The sequence below is a fragment of the Trematomus bernacchii genome, unplaced genomic scaffold (genome assembly GCF_902827165.1).
Source record: "Trematomus bernacchii unplaced genomic scaffold, fTreBer1.1, whole genome shotgun sequence".
NCBI classification, from domain to species: domain Eukaryota; kingdom Metazoa; phylum Chordata; class Actinopteri; order Perciformes; family Nototheniidae; genus Trematomus; species Trematomus bernacchii.
The window spans coordinates 5042258-5065421 of NW_022987821.1; positions in this window are offsets into that span (position 1 = coordinate 5042258).

Genomic DNA, 23164 nt, shown 5'->3' on the forward strand with positions numbered 1-23164 from the left:
CAGCAGTTAAAATGAACCACAAATTCTTTACAGGGTTGTTTTTTGTGCCCCACAAGTAGCGACAAGGCCAAAGTGTGTGTCTTACATAACACATTATTCAGGTCATTTAAAATTGTCACACAAACTGTACGAGAACATAAACATGGAATGCAAGTCAAGATTTATCGCAGAAACCTCCTGCACCTGAGTTTCATTTCCCCCAGGACTACACTAGGTAAATGCACACCATGTGGCAGGTTGTAAAGTGCACTTCCTGGAGATACCACTGAACCTTTTTTGATCTTAAACGGCTGCCAACGGAGGCCATCCGTCATGTTGGAGGAGGGAAGTGAAAGCAGATAAGTCTCGTAAGAGTCTGACTGTAAACAGATCTGAGCGGCACATATGGGCTCATAAAGAACATGGCCCCTGCATTGTAAACACTTCCCATTTTTAGAACGCTTAAGAGTCGACACTAACCAGATAGTGGCCTCTGTGGCAAAGAGCTGCGCTGATTAGAACTGCCATCAAACAGAAATGCAAACTTGTAAAGGACACTCTCTTCTATTAGGCTCTACTTCTGTGACTTTTACACTTAAACAGAAAACAGGGCGATAATTCGCTACGGTGTCATCTCTGTCGAACACCTTGTCCTGATGAGAATATATGAGGAGGATGACAAATGCATTTTTCTCCAAGTATGAGGTGTTGACAGTGTTTACAATGCTGCAGTTTCGAACACACACCTCATGTGTTTGCTAATGGCACAGTCATTTTCCTGACCTGTAATTCTGAGGACAGCCTCCTTTCAAGAAAGCCACAAACAGCTGGCAACAAAAGTTGTCTCTGGCTCTTGTTCAAAAATTCCTGTTGTTCTGGAAAAGCACATTTCACACATGCTTTCAAATCCTTTCATTTCTCAATTGCCCATTACGCGATGGATTAAAATGGCTGTGATAAAATCTCCACAATCCTTTTGATGGCCAAATAAAGCTCCATGACATCAGTAGCAGTCTTGAAACGTGTGGCCACATTTCTTTCTTGATTTGTTGGCGTATTTAGAAGCATCAAGACCAACCCTGGTTTGGTATTTCCTGTGAAGACTGTGCTCCTATTCATAACCCATCACTTTGATACCAGCCATCCTCTGTAGTCACTATGACCTCACTTGAGAGTTCCCCCAAATCTCTTCAGATCAAAGATGTTCCAAGCTCTGATAATAGTGAAAAGCTCAGATCAGACCCAGACTTTGTATCCAACTTGTCTCACCCTCTTGTATTTCCTCGCTACAACATGCCTTCTTGGATAGAAAGCACTTTGAAAAGAACAACAGGAATGCTCAAAAAGTCAAAGCAGGAGCACTTAGTGGAATAATGATGCCATTTAGCATCGCCAGTTTGTGTGACCTAGATAGAGAATGACACGAGCAGACTGTAGTGACTGGAATGGCTTCCTTTCGCTCGCACTGCAGCAATGCTGATACCTTTCTGCTGAGAAATTGGATGACTCTGTCAAGCACAATATGCAAATTTCAGTATTTTTCACAAAAACCATCTGACGTTTCTGAATCAAATTTAAGGATGTGCTCCAGCGGCGGGGAAAAGTTTGGGCATCACAAAAAAAACGAGACATATTATTTTTGTTGCTGCATATTGTCTGAAGGATTCCCTCTTTCTGTTTGTCACTCCTGTACTGTATATCAAAGCCTTTGCGCTTCAGCGTGTGTGTTTTTGCTCATTAATACATGCCAAATCTGCTAATGAGAAAAAAACTGTAACGATGTTCCAGACAAGGACAAATTCTTCCTCGTCTCTCTGTTTACATATTCATGAGGAGCCACTGATATTTTGGTCTATGAGGCCTTCATCAGCATGGCAACATATTGAGATGATGACAAATTGGCAAGGAACCTCAAGCAGACACACAGACACACACTCACACACATACATACACACACACACACACACACACACACACACACACACACACACACACACACACACACACACACACACACACACACACACACACACACACCCGCGCACACACGCACTCCTGTCACTGTGCTGGAGTCCACAAAAAGGGGCGATCCAAGGGCATCTTCTGGTCCCAGGCGCTTCATAGTCTGACAATTCTGCATCACTCTGCACTTTCTGCATAATTCCCCCTACTACGGGTCTAAATGACCTGCGTGATCGCCATGAATATCAATGTCACGCGTGTCGGGCAGCATCGATTCGGCCTGGTTTGATGCATGTCGCCGGCTCTGCTTGGCTGGAGGAAGAGGGAGAGGAATATGCAAAAGTTGGGTATTGCTGGCTGAGGCATTTATGTCACTTGTCAAAGCAATGTATATATATCAAATTGAGGAATGTTATAGAGATTGGAGGCTCTTAACACTACTGGAGAGCTTCTGCACCATCTGAAGCTTCTTTGTCACTGTCTCTGGCTGGGAGAATAACAGTTATCCTGCCCAATCATGAAGGGAAATATGTGTCAGCTGTGTCACCTCTAACCCACACAAACAGGCTAAATGAACAATCAGTCGAGTTAAATGCCATTTGCAGTGAAGCCATTCAAATGTATTATATATTGAAAGTCAAGGCGTGAAACAGGAATAAGAGTAGTTTAACTGTCATAACAAGCTTAGAATAAAATAGAGTTTTCTTTATCTTTCACTGACATTTTATTAAAAAAGTATTAACATACCACTGCTTGCCATGTATTGTAAAAGCCTAACAGCACTTCATCATAGGACACTATCTTAGGGCTAACAGCTCCTTGAGGCAAAAAGACCCACTGCGAGTACAGAGAAATGGAAGTAATTGGCGATTTAACACCCTTAAAATATATCCGTATTCAATAAAACCCTTGCTCCCTCTCACCACTTTCCTCCCTGTATCACAGTCATTTATACAACTTAACGTTCTTATATCATAACGATTATGGCAGATTATGTTACATTGGGCTCCTGCTGTCATTCTGTGGCAGATTCTCTAATTTGACAGAGACCACCACTAGTACTCGGCCAGGACAAGTGCCCTTCAAATAAAAAATCTCTCTGCCAAAACGTACAACGCAAAGCCATCAGGCTCAGCTGCTCCACATCCTGACCTCTCAAACTGGCTGCTCTCCACCACACATTACATTTGTATAATGAGGGTAAAAAGAAATACCGACTGAATACAGGCTCAAGTTCTAAAGGTTAGATTGATCATCAATTCGAATTAGCATAGTATTATCTCTCAAATGCTTCCGCTGTGCTTTATTTACTGATTGTTTTTGCCAGGGAATCAATGGAACGGCCCCCAAACTATCCCCTGCTGACATTTGAGGCAGACAAAGGCAAATTGTCTAACGCAAAGGAGAAACAAATAAACATGAAAACAGACAGAAATATCCAGGACCAGAAGAAGCCCTGTTTTTCACAAGTCTCCGGTGACTTCAATATCAGACTGGAACGGTCCCTCCAGCTATTTTCAGTCTGCTCTTTGTGTCTGAATATCAGCCAGACACTCACATGGCTCACCACCAGATCTATTTACTCTACCTTCAAAGAAATCAAATAAAAGTCCTGATTATAATCTTCCAAGTGCTTGTTCAATGTGACCACTTTAAGCCAGGCTGGCGTAGGCAGTTGCGTGTGCACTGCTGTAAAAATAATTGCAAGGACAATGTGCCTAGAGTAAATTTGGACCTGTGCCTTTGGATTTTTTCCTTTTTTTAACTCTCATGTCACATTTCAGGACATCACATTTGGTAAGGGAACTTTATTTTAGTGAAGCGCCCCACTGTGCCCTGATGAAGCTGATGTTTCCTGATGCACAGCTCAGAGCGGTACATACTATATGTGAAGGAGGACAGGAATGCCGACTGTGAGATAAACTGCAATACTTTTGAAGTCGGAAGCACAAAAAAAATGCTGTGCACTAGTTTGTTCTGGGTCTTACTGTGTGCTGTGAGTTTCTCAACTTAAGCTTTCCTGGCGCACCTTGATCATACATTTCTCCCCTGCACCAGTAAGATATAGCTATCAATAATTCATTCACCGGAAGAATTGTGTGTGCTCTTCAAGATGTGGCTAATATCTGCAGTCATTTTTATTAGGCATCTGAGAAAGAACAAAAAAAGACAACATAGTTTCAAACCGTGACACTGCTTGCCACTTTATTTTCCTTTGAAGTAAAAACAACGTACTTCTGCACATAATTCCCAATATAACCTCACATTCTTCCAAACACATCTCTCAGAAAATGCACTTCCAGTGGAGTAGATATGTCTCAACAGTAGGTTGACCCAGAAAAATGGAAGGTCAAGGTTTAAACACTGCCACAGAGACTAATAGATGCCGTTAAGACATCCATTTGCAATAAATGTCCACGGGAATCATGTTTTCTGTAAATTGTGAGTTGTACCAGCTTCTCCTGAGGGGACCACACATGCATTTTACATGATCCGTGTTCGTAAAGTGAGCACTAAATTGAGGAACAACTGCACTCATGTGCATGTAGGAAATAAGACATGCTGTAGCTTAGTGCACTGGATCATATATCAGAGCAGAGGGATGCAAACAGAGATTAGGACTGAAAAAACAAGGTGTGTAAACAGGAGAGAGAAAATAAGTGGGGAGAAACCCATCTGGAGTATCCTGCGTTATTAGATGTGATTTTGCCTCTAAGGGTATAAAGAAAGAACGTCCCTGCTCATTACTGTAAAAGCTTGGTGGCGGGGGGTGCGCGTGCAGTGACAGCACAATCCCTGTCACATACTTGATCCTGCTTTATTAACTTAGCGCGGTGAGACACAGCTCCTCTCTGCGGACAGAGGACGACTTGTTGTGCTACGGATTAAATGAAGCGTTCTCGAAGAGATCTGAGATCACTTTGTATTGCTGCATGTCCAGGGGGGCGTCATGTGGGAAGAAACGTTGCTCCATGTTACATCAATTCATAATAACAATTAGAATGTTAGAGTAGAAAAGGTTTTCATGACCCAGGCTACATCAACATTATTGTCCCTTTTTAAATAAGTGTTCCTTCTATCAATAAAAAGCTTTGATCATAATCAAAGGTTGCATGTGTTGTTATCAATAAAAAGTCGAGTCAAACTCATACTGTCTTAATTAGAACGCAATCCCAGCAGCTCTGTCAATTAAAGCAGATCGTGAGGTCAGAGATAATAAAATGGGATTAGATGAAACTCATTGTCCTCTGAGGACTTTCATATACTTCAATTAACTCTGCAAATAACCTAAATAAAATATGAGCATATTGCAATATTCATTTTCGGCATTGAAATGGATACCGTGTGAATTATGCAATACATAAAAGAGGACCATCTAATGCCAGATGCGTGAGTAGGTTTGCGATGTTAGGATGTGATCAGGAGAAGGGAAGCGCTTCATGGATGTAACCTGGCATGAGGTTTTGGCTGCCGTGTGCACACACCGCTCTCCCCTCTGTGTCTCCCTCTCCCTGGCAGAGAGGAGCTCCTTTCACCTTTTCTGTCTAGAACTCAAATTATGAATATAGTCTTTCACTCTGAGAGCCAAGCTCATTAAAACAAATTGGGCTTCAACTCATCATTTTAGTATCCAGGCCATGAATATGCATTATTGAAGCATAGGACATTATCTGTCTCATTCTGCTCGTTTTTAACCCCCGGGCCAATTGGAAATAACTATGTGAAATATTTTTATGACACTAATATGTCATCCTTATAATCAGGACAACATTATGATATTTACAAGCTTCTACATTTGCTAATTTATTTGGATGTTCTCATGTGGGGTTAAATGGAGTCACGGTTTGCTATTTATTGCTGCGAGCAGACTCTCCCTGTGGAACATGAAGGGAAGCAACCACTTTTGTAATCTTCCCGTCAATATTCCTGAGTCGTATATCAAAAGGGCGTGCATGCAGTGTCAATGACTTAATCTCACACTGCTGTCATTCTCTCCCAGCATGCCAAACAAGCACAAAAGGGAAATAAAGTCTGTGGCAACTCCCTGTAAGAAAGTGCCAGATGCTAAAAGAGAAAAATCAATCTCATCTCAACTGTGACAATATGCATCAGCTGCACTGTTCTGTACATTCAGTCGTGCTCAGATAAATTGCCATGCATGATTCACTCTTTCAGAAGAGGGTGAATCATAGCAGACATCTCTTAGCTTAGATATTTCAGCAACTACTGACTAACACTTTTTGGGAAGTTTTATACTTCTCTGCTCTTAACAGCACAACCTGCACACACGGAGAGGCCAACACACAAAACATTTCCCCTCGGCTCATTTGTCACCCTGAGGATAATCTATAATAGCCAGGTTGCCTGCTTGTGTGGGCCGCACTCAGCTGCAGCCTGGAGACTCGAGTTGCCACGCACAATTGGCAAACAACATCAGATTTGCAAGAAAAAAAATAGCGTTTGGATGAGGTGCGATTCATACAAATGCAAAATAATTTCTGATGACATTGCTCTTACTAACACAGTTCCACATCATTATGTTCACCAGCCTGCAGACCGTCAGCGCGGCACTGTGCCACAAATATTGACCGCCGGTTGTGCCTGTGGTTTGATTACTAAAACCTGTCATCGAACGTGCCTACCAGCTTCTGGTGCTTGTCTGTTGTGCCCATGTCATGATATAATGAAGTGCCCGGGAGTAGTTTTATTTTTGTGAGAAAAGAGGAGATGAGAGGCGAAGTGACATGCAAAATGGATTAAGACGTTTTGAGGACCCGGTCATACGCTGGCGTTAACATGCTGTCCAGATTCCTTTCACAGTTGCGATTGGGACTAAATTAAAGGTGCCCTCTGGAGCTTTGGACCACTAGTGATTGCAGAGAGAGATGTTTGATAAGCGGTTTCATTTGTATCTCTTGCTCTACTAACATGCACATGATGACACCAGCCCAGTTTCCTTTAAAGGAGAACTGATTTTCCACATCAAAGTTGTTCCCAGTACTCCCGGAGCACTACTGAGAAAAAACATGGAAGCCTATAAAGCTGTTTGTGGCTCCATAAGGGGCCATGTGAAGTCTGATAAACGGGTAGGGTCTGAAGACCACAAGTCTGAAAGTCTGTGTGGGTGTGGAGTTTGAAAGAAGTGAGCATATCAGAACTCTGCAGCCTGCTCCTGATCTTTGCTATAATAATGAAATAGACAATATCACTGGTTTGGCATGTTAAAGCATCAACAGTCCCTTGCTTTTTGGTGTTGTCCCTTTCCTGTAGATTGTAAGGACAGATTTGTGCATGATAGGACCACTTTAATACTTATAGTACTTTCTATAATTGTACTAATCTTACCCTTGCTGACGTTTACCCTACGCAGATTTGAGAAGGTTTTAAAAACATTGCCATTGAGCAGATTCTGGGGTTTTGCCCAATATTACTGTTTTGTTTTAATGCCTATTTAATTGGTGGAGCAAACATGGCAACGCGCCATCAAAAAGCTAAGAATAAAAAGAACAAGCAAGCACATTTGGATAAAGACAATGACGGTTCAGAAAAAAGGAAAATTGGCTGTGCAAAGACAATTACATTATTGGGCCTAAATTATGTAAAACACAGAATTAAAGCAGACCTCACTGACCCCTGACAATTCAGTCATTACAAACGCAGGATGTTTGCCCAACATTGTTCAAATCCATGGGAAGTTAAAGAATATGTTCCTGCAATGTGTAAAACTATTCACAAGACAACCAGAATATTTCCCTAAAAAACATGAATTGTTGGCTGATACAGAATCTAGTATGATGCTGTGTGTGAAATCTATTTTTCAAAAGTCTGACTGTGAATTGAGTGCAGTGGTAATCTGTCACATCGGATTCACACGTTCATTTGATAGTCGTGCTGCGTGTGGTACGAAAACATCACAGTAATTTAGCACTTACGCGCAATGACTTGTCAATCATCAATTTCATTTGCATTTAAGTGTGAGTAGGAGTTGCACTTTTCTTGTCTCTGTACTTTTGTGTCTCCTGCTAATTACCCGCCTCTTCTGCTGATACCAGAAATGTAAAACATATTCATGCAAGAGGATGCCAGGAACACCAAACAATGGCACTGTGTTGTTGCTGTAAGCAAATGTAAAACTCCACGGAGGGTGGTTGAATTAGACACTCGTTTGCTTAATATGTATTTATAGTATAGTCAGGAAATGTAATGTTGGTTTGCAGCTATTTTGTATAGTGTAGTGATCCCTTTGTAACAATAATTCAGCCCCCATGCCCACACTAATCCTGAAGGACATGGTTCAGAGACTCTTTGCTGCTCTTCACAGCTTCCCGCTGCTCTCCTAGCTACGGGTCATATGGCAACCTGCCAGTGTTTGAGGACGCCAGCTTTTGTCAAAAATGTGTAGATGTAAACAACTCAATAGGCTGACAAGAACCCAGCCTTCTACAATAACAGTGCGCTGTTCCCCCACGGCTCTTATTTGCTTTCATGTTTGTATCTTAGGAGCGGGGCTGCTCTTAACGGGAGAAAAAAAAAGTGAATTTGCTTCCAGCGCTGGTCCCACAGTTCCCTTGAACTTCAAAGCGCAGTAAGGGAAACTTTCCTAAATCTTGATGCTGCGTTCACCTCTGTGCCGCAATCAGGAAGGCTCCATCTATCTCCATCTTCAGCTACTCACTGATGCGGGCATGGAATACATAAGAATTTGTAATAAGTAAGGGTTTCTCTTGCTCCCACTGAGCTCTGAATCACTCTAAAATCCTGCAACGACTAACATTTGACATATACTGTAGTAATGTCATTGCACTGCACAGTTGTTTTTTAATACATTTAGTAATGTGTGGAGTTTGGTGGCTCCAAAAGGTGGGGGTATGTCAGTCTTACTGATTGGACGAGCTAATCAAAAGATACAATTGGGACAAATGATGAAACTCAAGATCGAGATGTCTGCACAGTCCCATATTTGCATTTTTTTTTCATTTAAGCCCTTCTCGCAGGGACACCATCACCTTTTTCAAGCTCCACAGCCTCTCAGAAATATAGTTCATTTTAAAAGTGATGTATGATTAGCTCTGGTAGCCACGATCCTAATTGAAATGAGTTTCGGCGGTGCAGCAGGGGAACAGGGGCAGAGATGCACAGCTGTGCCTCTTTCAATTGGGCTGAATCAGTTGTTCATCCCTTCTCGCTGTGCGGACTAATGATTAGCTTGCAGTGGTTGGATTTTAATGATAAGGTCATGTGAGGAAAAGTTTCAACAGTGCACATTAACTTCAAACACTTTTGTTGTTTGCTGGAAAGGAACTGTAGTTCAGTGGTGAGCAAACCTAAATAGAAATCAGTCAATTTGCACATGAATTATGAACTATACTTCTTTATGAATATATGATTCATCTCCAGTGATTTGTTACATGTTTCTACTGGTGTTTGGTACTGCATCAAAATCTGAAAGCATCTCAAAACTAGAAGTGCATGCTGTGACTATCAGAAGTGATCATCAATGCAGCGGCTTATCCAATGATTGGAGATTGTGTGAAAAACCCCAGAAGCCTTTCCCTCTCACCTTCGGAGTGGCAACACGAGGCCTCTATCCTCTTCTTGCTTCAAGGAACAAGATATTTGTCTCCTTACCCGCCGCCCCTGGAATCTTGTTTGGATGCTTCAGGTCTGTTTTCCCAGAGTTCTGCACACTGACTGATGTATAGCCTCAGCGAAGGAGCACATTATTGAACACAGTTTGTGTTACGCATTGCAAGGAGAGGAAATATCACTTAATGAAATCACGAAATGAGGCATTATTGAAGGCAATAGCCCTGGGAGTACACACTTGTTGCAGATGTAATGATGAAGATGCAATAGTGACACCCATTTTAATCTGATTTGCAAATTATTTTCGTTGTTTGTTGCTGCCAGCGGCTAATTATTATTCACAGCAGGGAGCATTTGTCATCTTCTATTTGCTGGGGGATTAGATTGGCTTGAAATGCACATGTTTATCCCAAAGAAAAGAGATGCCAACGGCCCAAACATTACATCGGCACTTCATTTTGATAAGCACTTCCTTTTGATAGCTTTTGAATAACTGAACCTTGAGGCATCCTAACCCTAAGACCTGATTTATAATTGAAATGATGTGCAGCAGTCCGGGTCATACTGTATATGATTTCAGTTTTGGAGCGCGGCAATATTTATTTTCTAAAGATATTCCGAGTTACATTTCTCTAAGATATATCACTGAGTATTAGAAGAAAATATGTGTCCCTTTTGTCTTCCCTGCATGCGTCCTTTTTTGTTCTTTCTGCTGCTTTGAAAAAATATATTTAAAAGCACAAAGCAAATCAGTGGGTGTCATTTTCATTCCTCACTGTATTGTATTACAGAGGCAACCACAAGTTATATTAAAAATCATCATACATTTTCTACAAAATGCAAATATAATTCCTTCTATGCTCAATGTGAAGCATCAAAGGACAGCATACGAGTATACAAACAGCATAATAAATAACGGCATATATTTTAGTGATATGCAGCTCACAAATCACAAATTACGGAAATTCAAAAACACTGCTACTTCAAATCAGACCAAGACAAGGAACACATTATGGTATCTGTTATATCATCCGAATGCTGACGTTAGCTTAACTTCAGGATTTAGTGAAACCACAAGGGATCTTCGGGGGGCTCTGCCGGGAGCTTGTTCCACCAATGGGAGGCCAGAGGAGAACAGTCTTGACGCATGTTTCTAAGAACCTTTGTGATCAGCTGGCTCCGGGGCGAGGAACTTGAGAGACCTGGCTTCAGCACGTGATTTTGCCGTCGCCCTGAGGTAGACAGGTGGCAGCTCTTGTTGGCTTTGTGTTGGCATCAGAGTCTTTAACAAGGGGGATCAGGAGCTGCGTGACACAAATATTTGGACATGTTGAAGAGGAGTGACTCATTCTGGAGGTTTAGTTGCATATCTAGCCATAAGGGTAGCTACATCTGCTGTTGTCTAGTATCAAACAAGATGTTTCTCACAGTCTTCTTTTTTCCAGATCAGTGCAATGACTGCAGGTGCAGGTAAGTCAAATGAGCTTTTAGTTTTGTAGTTTGAACATGTTTGTTGCATTCGGGGCGTCATGAGATCCAGTCTCCCTGGATCCTTTTTTCCCTCAATGAACAATTCTTTCATGATTTTCTAAGGAATGGTTACATTTCTTGTCAGGGTTTAAGAAATATTCAGCTTTTTTCCAAGCACCAGTTCCCTTTTCCGTTTTGATCACAGCAGATAAGACTGCCCAACTTTTGGAGAGCACAACCATGTTGAAGCGTCTGATCCGAGGGAATCATCACTGGGGTGTTTTTTGCTCCAGGCATGGTAGGCAAGTAAAACAGAGACAAACAAAGTTGGCTCAACTTGTTCCTCCTTCCACTAGCTGAGCCAAAAGCAATTAGCTTGTATTTTGTTGACAACCCAGGGTGAAGCTTTTATGCTCAACTGGTCTGAGTTTGTAAATTGCCTCGACAGGAAACAGCCGACCAATCGCAACATGTTGCTTAAAATTCTGCCATATTATCATACTTATTTATCCCCACTCAGCATGATGTTTAACACGAACATAACATTGCTATAAATGTCAATGCTTGAGGCCTTCTCAAGACTTTCATTAAACCACAGTGACCTTGAGCTGTGGGTTAATGTGTGTGCATGCTGGAGGGTGTATGAGTCGAAACAGGTAGACATTTTTTGGCAGCGTCAACCATCGTTGCTTCTAGATGATCAGGGCTTTCTAGTTGGATTCTTGCCATTACAAATATTATAATCCAACTGTTTATGATAAATATTGGAACCCAGAAGCTCCTCCACAATGCCTGGATCAACAAGTCCACGTTTTACATGTCTTACATTTAAAACGTTCTGCAGTGAGTTTGTAGACAGAGAAGTTAATGTAATACATTTGTTATCCTACTGATACATATTTATAAGACCCACCTACAATATCACATTTTGTTTGAGTTTATGGGAATGACTGTTAAATTAAGATTACCAACCTCCGCTAAATATTATTTTCCACATCATCTTTTATAGGCTTCTCCTTTCACCATTGATACTTAAACATCCAATCATGGGCTTTAAACAGGAAAGTGAAAAAACATGCAAAAATACACCTTGAAATCTTTGTTGTGGTTTTTTTCGTGGCAGAGGAATAATTGGTTTATTTAAAGCTATTTAAAAAAGCATTAAAATGGACAAGCCTAGAACCATAAAACTGTTTATTTTTCTGGAGTTCATTGTCAGGGTATTCTATTACCCCTTTTTCATTTGAATGTCATCCTTAATTTGATTTGATTTGTATCTGTTGACAGACATAGCAGCACTACAACCCTATTGTCAGAAATGCATACTTGATTAAGTCCTCTCTTTTCTCCGTCCTCTACACAGTATAACTGCAACTTCTACATCCACACATACCTCTAATTGCTAGTGCCTGTCCTTTCCACTGAGTCATTAGTAATGTAATGCACTGTGACATCTATCTTTGGGCCAGAATGCTGTGCTCAGCTTTCTGTGGTCAGTCGTGCTAACAGGAGGCCTTAATATTCAGGACAAAATGTCAAATACATCCGCAAGTGGCTTCTCTTTGAGCAATATTTTTGGACATGTTGTGCATTTTAACATACCGTAATATGGAGATGGAGTCTGTTTCATTTGTCATTCAACTGCATCCTTATCTGAATTAGATGTGTGGTTTTTATAGTAATACATGACAAATATAGTCTTATTGAGTGGTATCAAACTGAGCTCTGTAGTCGCTCACATTGTCCAAGTGAAGGACTAACAAATAAAGGCTAGCTAATGTAATTGCCCATCTGCTGTTGGCTACCCCTGCACCTGACCCTGGTGGTGAATCGCTTTTCACAAAACCTATTGTTTGTTCTTTTATAGATACACAAGTCCAAGGAAACAAATCCCCGGGTAATAAATTGGAAGTAAGGTCACAGACTTTCTGCAGCGCTGGCACAAAGAGTCTTGGACACAAACTCCCAATTACCCTTGACATCACCTGAGGCCTGTAATGCTCAACTTACTGGAGTCTGAGCTGGTGTAAGATAAGAGTCTATACGCAAAAGATTGGACTGGTGAATATATAAGAAGTGGTGATGGAAATCTTGACTTTTATTTAGAAGTATGTTCTGCTTTGTACGGATTTAAAAAAGGACTGCTTCCATTGATAGAGTTCATCATAGGTCAATTCAACCCTTCTGGTGATCATTTTCTAGCTAACCAAACGTTTTTCATAAATAAACATTTGCAACTATTTGATTGGAATATGTTATTTTCCATGTTGTCACGTTTGTGGAAGCAGAACTAGTTCTCACTCCTGTAGACTGGCACTATAGCTGGGTCAATGTCCTCTCCTCTTTCCCAGAACATTCCTCAAGTGTGTCTGTCCTGAGTGTGACATCACCCCAGGCCTTTTTTGATCTGCTGTTACTCGTTCTTGAGATGATGCTTTGCCCCATAACCAGAGGGAATATGTTACAAGGCTGTAACCCTACATGACATATTGTGTCACATCAATTGGGCAATAACATGTTTGCATACTGGCGGAAAATAAGATAGTCACTAACTTGAGGCCAAACATATATTCAATTCTCTTTCTACTTTCTTTGTTCAGGCCGTTATGGAAAGCATTGCTGAAACAATGAAGAACTACAAGGTCAATTGCAGGAACTTACAATTATTTTATATCATCAGCATGATACAGTATGCATCCATATACAGGGGGAAGTTTGACTTGAAATAGTAGTCCACTGCTAGCTCATCCAAAAAATATTGGACTTCACATCAAGTGATGAATAAGAGGCTGAAGAAACACTTCTTCTTTGATTAGAGGCTTAATTGGCCTAAACATAAGGACACTGGAAAGACAGAACGGCAGCATATCAGTGAAAGGAAATATGTCCAGGGACACATTCTAATGATGATACATGATATGCATTTAAAATGAAATATCACACCCATAATCAGAATAATTACAGCCATTATATCAGCGGGTTGTTTTGCTACTGTGATGATGGACATGACCAAGATTCAGTTAAGGCACAAGCCACAATAAACAAACAAACTGAAGAATACTTTTTAGCTTCTAATTAGCAATTAGCACACTGACAAAAAGAAAGTGGTAAACAAACTCATTTCATATTATCATTGTGAGCTTGTTAGCATATTGATGTTAACATTATGTTAAAGCATAGCTGTGCCAAAGACTATAGCCTCTCTTTTAGATCAATCCCCAGAATGCAATGCAGTGGAAATGAGCACACTCATCTTGCCAATCCTGATACTTTAAGGTCATCTGGCCTATATTAACATCAGTAGAAACACACAAATACAAATAGGATGTTTTATTTGTAACAGCAGTTTCACAAATAACTTCTCTGGAGTAAAATACTCCTCATTTTCTACCAGGAAGATGTAATACTGTATAAGACCGACTAAAATAAGGTAAACCATAAGGCAGATCCTCAACTTGTCCAATATGAAAATGTGTTTGTGTTTTAAAACTGCCACTTACGTTTATAATAACTTCATAAATGGTAATGAAAACCTGATCACAGTGTTGTTCTGATCCAGTTTGAGATATTAAGTTGTACAATTGAGAAAAGGATTCCATTTCCTCTTCTGCTAATGCATCTTTTAGCAGTGCTTTGAAAATCCCCAGAGAGGGTTATTTGAATATCAATAAGCCAAGAAACTGTGTGATCAAAAAGCCTCCTGAGTCGAAGGTTTGCAGGCGAGCGTGGATGACCCAGACAGATGGCAGCTCTCAATCCCTGGATGCTGAAATGAGACTCAAGGCAAAACTTGAGAGGGATGGAATTTGAGTGAGCTTAAGAGGGTTGTGTTTCTCTATGAGCACGAGAGAGGGGAAAGAGTGGTTCTGTGTCTGCGCTGGGTGGGAGATTGAGACAGAATAAAGACTTTATGGGAGAGGTTTGTACTTTTACAGCTGCAGTCGCTGCTTTGTTGGACCTCGCAAGGTCAAACGCCACAGTAAAAGAGGATGCCACTCAAGAACTAGTTTTTCCGTTGTCCTGCACCGTGCAAACAGTAACATTTTAAACAGAAATGCATTCTTTAATGGCACACAGCCACATGGATAAAAACAACTTTTGGTCAAAAAGGCAATTTATTTGGTAAAAAAAAAGAATAAGACAAATAATCCCAACGATATCCATAGGTGTTCGCTCCGAGTCAGTCGAGCTCAGCCCCTCATAAATGCTTTAATGCACAGCACAATGTTCCAAACCACATGAGTGTATTGTAGAATTATTAATAATAATAATAATAATACATTACATTTGATATAGCATACAACACTTCTACCTAACAAATACACAACACCTGATGCAACTTTTCTTGAGGCCATGAAATGATTAAGTTGGAGGACTGTATGTTTGTAGAAGTTAGGTAGATACAGATGCACCCGCCTAGATTGTGAACTCGTGAACTGAAGCCGGCTGACAGCCAACTGAGAGCCGAATGACTCCCAAATCCCAGATTCTGGGAGACTGCCCTTTTTTTGTAGATCAGCTTAAACCAGTTCCCTCGAATCGTGACCACAGATATTCATCATGGGCAGATCCTGCTTAACAAACTGATGGCACCATCAAAAGCTGACAAGAGTACCACCAGTAAATGTTATGAAGTGACAGCATGTCCACATTTACATAATTAGCTTCAACAGCAGCAATTAGGCCGTCAGGAATCTTTCTCTGAAGGCAACAAAGTCTTTGTGGATAAAATGATGAAAGGATAAACAAGGGCATTAAACACTATATTTAACCCGACAATATTGGATAAAAGTCCAGTTAACCTTTAAGATCTACACACCAATTAGATCTAATATAAACATTGCTAGGAAACGTATAATGAACGGTGGATTAACTACAGTGAGCCATCTGAATCAAATAGTTTGGGAAAAGTGGACACATAAAGACCGTTTGGCAAGATCATTAATTTTTTTTTCAAATGTGTCTATTTAGGGTGCCGTGGATAAGGAAATATTAAAAACTCATTAACGAAACTATAAAAACCAATGAATTGTGAGGTTCTCTTACATGCCCCCAAGAAATGCACTTTTGAAACAAACAATCCAAAGAGAAAATGTAACTTATTTTGCTGGACTTTTTCTTCTTAAAGTTTGGACTTATCCTGGACCACAAACAGCATGTAGGTCCTCTACAGCAGCTGCTTAAAAACATGGGAGAAACAAAAACAAATTCACACCATTAAAATACCACCTACACCTGGTTGGCTGAGAGAAGTTTTAGACCTCGCTGAGCAAAAGTTAGTTTGCAGGGAACATTTTTTACATTTAGCTGTTGAGCCTTTTCATTTCAGTGCTGAATGGCAAAGTATCATGTTGTAACCCCAACAGCATGTTACTGTCTCTACTTCTTCCTGTTCACTGTGTGCACAGTAAAGCATTATGCAACCAGCCACCCATAACCCCTATGCCAAAACAAAAATATAAAGATAAAATTGAGAAAAACCTTGTGTTGGAGACTTAAATAATTTAAAGATTCTGGGAGCCACATCATCCCAGGTAAAGCTTAACAAAAGCTCATCCTCAGGGTCGCCCCCAGTCATTGAGCTATCTTGCGTGATCGCCTGAAGGACCTGTACATGCTGCATCTGCTGCAGTAGGGACTCTTGTTTCCTCTTACACTTCTCCTGTTCTGCATTTAGTAAGAACTCAAAATGCTAAAGCAGCCCCTTTTTAATTGTGGCTTTAGGTGTACAGTAGGATGTTTGTTTGACATTACCTCCCTGCAATGACTTCTATTCAAAGACATTTCCATATTGGAAGTTGTGGTTGTACCTTGTTTTGGGTTACCTTCCCAGGGTCATACTGCCACAGGCATTTCTTCCCCTGTGCTTGATTACACTGACTCAATGGTACCAGTTACATTTACCCAGACAGAGAGCTTAACAAATGTGTTAGAGTCACTTCCAACAGTTTAACATCCTGTTTTTCACAGCATATCACTAGTTGATTCTCCATGCCCATGTAATTATATTTCAAAGGAGCAGATTTAATGTTTGGTTATTCTCATTTAACTTGGGTTTAAAACAACTTTAGCTTGAATGAAGAAATCCATTGTGTGGCCATGGTTCAAACACATTTCACTTCCGACGTACATTATTAAATTAAACTAGCAAACATGTGGCTAGCAGCTGGTATTTATTCAATATTTTTATTGCGATGAAAATTGGCTTCTCAGAAATCAGCATATTAATGTGGAAGTGTGGTTTGATGCTGTTTCATTTGTTTTGCGGGCTATTTATAGCTTTGGAATTATGCACACTGTAGAAAGCCTACAACTGTGTGTGTGTGTGTGTGTGTGTGTGTGTGTGTGTGTGTGTGTGTGTGTGTGTGTGTGTGTGTGTGTGTGTGTGTGTGTGTGTGTGTGTGTGTGTGTGTGTGTGTGTGTGTGTGTGTGTGTGTGTGTGTGTGTGTGTGTGTGTGTGTGTGTGTGTGTGTGTGTGTGTGTGTGTGTGTGTGTGTGTGTGTGTGTGTGTGTGTGTGTGTGTGTGTGTACCAGTCTGCATTTTCCTGCCGTGTTTGTTCTAATTATAACAGAGCGGCACGGTGCTGAACATGTTATCCCTCTATCTTCTCTCAACTGCTGTGAGCCCTCCACAAAAGCCCAGCACACACACAACTAAGATGATTTCCCCGCACATAGGAGGAACATATTTCATTACTGAGGGTATCCTTTGTTTACCCTTTTGCATTTGTTTTGTGAAAATCCGAATGTCTTTTCAGTTGCATGCTAAATCAAACTATTTCTTATTTATTTGTTTAGCTGACTTGTGACTCACACTTGGGAACGACTCCAACACTAAGAGCAGAAGAATGTCAATCGATACCGTTTCTTTCTTTATTAATGTTACCATAATGCATTTTTATCTGCAATGAGTGGGTACCAAATTATTTCAGCAGGAATATACAGATGGCTGATAAGCAAAAAGGAAAGTAACAACTTCACTGCTTCTTGGCATGGATTTTAAAAGGCTGTTTAAAATGTTGGTCCAAATGTTCCCACAGTGGCTCAATTAGGTTGAAATATGGTGACTTCAACGCCAATGTTTCCTAACCATGTTGTCCCTTTATAGCCAAGCAATGCTTAAGTGGTATCCACAATGTATTAGGATTCCTTTTAATTCAATTAAATGAAAGCTATCTTCTCATAGACCTCTTAACAATCTGACTTCTTTGTGCACCTATCTGACTCGCCTCCTGTCCATCAGAAAGAAAGCAGGGTCAAGGCTTTTAGCTTTTATTGAGGGGTTGGCCCCAGTTTGAAAAGCCACAGCACACTTTATGAATCATCCACATTATGTTCAAGCCCAATAATGTCTTCTTGTGCTTAGAAGCATCTGCACCTGTGTTTGTGACACAGCTGAGTGCCTGAATCTCATCCAGCAGTCAGTGGAGCTGTATCTACTCACAGTATCAGTGTTGTCAACCTTTTGCCACAGTGCTGTTTGTAGCAGGTGCTGATATTGAGTTTTAATGGTTGAACATTTTCATTTTAAAAGGACCTCGATACCGCTCGGCTGACTGATAACTTTAGGGAAGCCTTTTAGGGTTTTATACAAGTGCTCTCAAGAGCTCAGCATGTTTTGACTTTTGATTTCTTTTTTTATTTCCAAGTTGGTGTGAGTTTTAGTTTATTGTGGCCTTGTAGACCCTTGTGCCTTTTTTTGCTTCTGTTTATTCTATATCAGTTGATTTCTTATGTTAACTTTTCTCGTAGGATCATACTTCAGTGGATTATATGTGTGCGTGCGTGCGTGCGTGCGTGTGTGCGTGCGTGTGTGCCATGAAAGGGTTGGAGCGCATTCTGAAATATAATATGCTTTAGTGATATTGTTTTTTCAAATGTGACAAAGACAAAGCTTGAATAATCAAGTTAGTCCTTCAAAGTTAGAAGGCGGCTCTAATCAAATATGCCTAACCTTTAATAAGGACATGGCGGATGGTGTTTATCACTGAGGATTGTGCACATTAACACCCTCAGTCATGAGGGTTGCAATGTTTTCATACTTGAACGACGATGAATATGCAAATACATAACCACTTTAAATAACTTATCCAAAGTCAGGGCAAGGTCAGCTTGTTATACATACATTTTTTATAACTGCAGTTGTAAACATCACCTTAATGGCTTCAATAAAATAAAAAAATAATGTGCCATTAACAGTGTTACCTTAAATCAATGAATATCATAACGTTTATGTAAAAGCAGGGTCAAGGAAAACACACTTTTGGTAGAAAATAAACAAAACAGATACACACAACAAACACTAACTTAAACTAACTCTAATAACATCTTTCTACTTGTAAGACTGTAACACTGTAGAACATGTCTGTTGACTATTATTGGCTGAAGAGTGAAAGATGAACAGTCCCACTGCGGATTTTGTTCTGTCCGATACGACAGCAGTCGAACATAAAATATAACGACGCTATCATTTTTTACACCTTCCCATTGTCCGTGATTGATTGCAAGGGAGTACATAAAATACAATAATTACACATTGATCTCCTTTCTCACACATCTCCTATTTCCTCTCTCCCTGGGCCAGTGAAGCGATGTGTGTTCCACCTGTCTGCCCCTCCTTTCACCTGATGCAAGTTTCTCAATATATGCAGAATGTTATCTTAGACGTGTTAGAAACAGCAAGCGCTGTCACACATCTCGGATCAGGCGAGTGTTAAGGAGTGTGTGTACAAGGAGCCAAGAGCTGAAATCAAATGTTTCTCCCCTATCTACGCACACAGACTTTTCACAGCCTTTAAACGTAACACTAGTTTTCTATATAAGTGAAAAAAGGGGACAGAAGTTTCTTGTAAAAGTAAGAAAAACTCAGAATTGAGAAATTTCTCTGAGGATGTAATTGGTGGTTAATGCATTTTTCTGGGCCTGAGGGTTGCGAAAAACCCTACTTTTCTATACAGGAGCAAAAAACAATAAAGAACACATATGCTAATGCGTCAGTGGTGACCTATTGTTGCAAACTTCCTCAATCACGGCAACTTAATTTGAGAAAATGCTAATTGCTCAGCACCACTTTATCCATCGGCTATTATTCATCCCCAGGTTGTCTGCATGTAAGGGAGAGCTGTGTTTACCAGGTGTGGACTGTACTAAATAAGCGACGAGCATGGCATGACAACTGCCCTTCACTTTCATAACAGAGGGGCGCCTGCCAGGCACCTTTTGGCACTTAACGAATCGTGTTTACACAGACCAGACCAATTTACAGCTCCTGTCCGTGTCTGTTTGACAAGCTGCATAGAAACTTTATTATATATTTTCCCTCACAAGATTTGTGCATGGCTTAAAAGTCCAACCCCCCTCCTGTGTCTACACATACATACAGTATAGTGCCAAATTGTCAGGACATGCGAAGAGTCACGTGGTCCTGCAAGGCTTCTGCTGTAGCTGCCGGAGCATTTGAAATGGAATGCTGACCCACTTAGCTCTCTTGTTAAGAGCGAGAGGTCTGTGGGAACGAGCGCACACACACATTCAGGCATGCACACTCACACACACACAGATGTAAACGCACACCTCAGCAAAGATAAAACAATCCCCTCGCTGATAAACAAGTTCTTGGGAAACAACAAAAATAACTTTAATGTATTCACGGACGAGGCTTTGTAAGGCTTTTGCTCACTGACTTCTTCCCACCATGACAGTGCTGCCTCTGAGCCGCTGATACCTGAGGTTGAGGTTTCCGTGTGTGCATCCTTGCATGTTGCGTGTCCATGCCTTGAGGTGGCTGTGAGTTTTGTGCAAAGTCTGATTCAACCCATGCTGCCTCTGAGCCAATGACACCTTCTTGTTCCAGTATTGCTTTGATGTGCTGTCTGATTCTTAAGAATGATTCTTTCTTTATACCCCCTGGTTGCTCCCGCTGCACAGCAGGGTGACTGCATACACTCGCTGGTCAGCGGCTTACATAAACACCCAGCAACATTCACCCGCCCGCTGCTGACGCTGAGCTTTTAATGTTTTATCTTACAAAGATGGCAACAAAGTCTCTTAGAAGTTCATTGCCTCTTTTTGCTTTTCGCCTTGTTGGTTATTTCTTGGTAAAATGCAATACAATTAACGTCTCTACGGGGCCCTCCAAGTGGTGTGATCCCAAGTGATGAATTAACGAAGGTTTGTTTGTTTGGTCTTTTCTATTCTCCACTTTCTCACTCATCCAATCCATTTAGAAAATCTACCCCATGGAGTTTGTACGAAACTGTAAGAAAACTGAACAAAGTAGAAAATATAATTGCACTGTATGCCGATTTGAAAACAAACCAATACTGTGAACATGAACCCAAAGGTGAGGTCTTATTATACAAATAAAACCTCTGTTTGGGTTTAATTTTCAAAGTTATGGTTTGAAAATCATACTGTTTATATGAACTATATATATTTCCGAGGTATAATATGACATGGTAAATGGACTCCTGGCAATGTTGAATGGACTTTTCTCGAAAGTAATTGGTTTCATATGGAAATACATAAACCGTATTATATAGAAGTATGTAACACAATGTGGATTCAATGAGCAGAATGTGTGTCTGATTCAAGAATAGCTTTACATTAGTAGTTATATAAGAGCCAGTAAAAAATATTGCTATATCCTAGAAAAGCTGTGCAAAAATACAATTTAGGTTCACATGATGCGGAGAAAATTAAAATACGATTAAGTTAGACCTACTTTTAACTGATGTTCTTTAATAAGACCTTAGACTTACAGTGCTGTGCAGCTTACCTCAACATTAGCACTGCAGTGAATGTACTGCAGTCCACTCGGTTTTCAAATTAAAAGACCTGAATAGGCTGTAACACAAAACTAGAGGAGGCATTCCAGCTCCTGAACAGAGGAAAAGAAAAGTCCATTTCCAGAAACCCATAACCTTCTGACGCACAAGAAACTTTGAAACACATCTATTCACTTTAAATATTTATTATTTTCTGCTTGAAACTCTCCTCTCTTTATTGAGGGGGAACTGACAATCGGGGCATGAAATGTACACTGAGCAGACTTAACCTCAGCACAGGGTGCACACTTTGACAGTGATTCTTTTTTAACGGATACAGTGTGAAGCATTTGGCACCAGGAGACGTAAGGATTGATTTAGATACTCCCCATAGACATATACTCATTTATATCCTATACAAATGTTATTTCTAATTTCCCATTAGGACTCTGCAACTCTGTTTGTAAAAGTGCTGAACAAATAAAGTACCTTCGTGAACTAATTTACCACATGAAGCTTTAAAAGGGACTTATTAGGAAGTGGAACAATTATGTTACATTTGAGCAAATATGTTTGCATTTGAAAGATAAAAGTGCTGTTCAACCCACATTGATAGTTTAACAGATGTAAGGGCATTGGAACACATTTTGAACATCCTAAATAACATGAATAATCTGAATACCTGTGTGTAAAAATTATAATAATCTCTAATTAGAGTAATGTTTTTAGAGAAGATCTGGTTTCCCACATGTAACGTTCAGCACAGAAGCAAAGCCATGGATGCCTACAGGGCTTGTCAAATCACTTTGATATATTTCCCAATGAGACATTTCACCCGGAGAAAGGTGATAAGATATAAGAAAAATTGACGATGGGAAATTGCTGGTTTCAGTATTCTCATATACTTCTTGCCAACATGTCAGAACAAATTGCGTGCTGATGGATGGCTGATAGTCTGATTTTATTATCACTGTCATCATATTGTTCCTTTGAGCCAAGCCAAATATATAGCCTGTTTAAATGATTGAGGTGTGTAATTGTTGGATTATTTTTTATAGATAATTTATGACATAAAATATAGTTGTATGTACTTAGTAGTGTAATTATGAAGATTTGACACCGCTCTGTATATGTTTGCTAGCCTTTTAATAAATCAGCATTCCCATGTTGGATGTTAGGCAAGCCAAAGCTGTACAATATGTCTGTAGAGCAGGTTCTAGCTACTGTAATGCATTATTGCTGCCAATTTATAATTCATTCAGAGAAAAGAAATGTGTTGCTGAGCTCCAAGAAACATCAACCACAGAGCTGCATCCCACACCAACATAAACGTGTTTACCAAGCCTAATATGCAGGTGTTTCTACCTGAAATGCATTCGCAGAAAAAATCCTTATTTTTC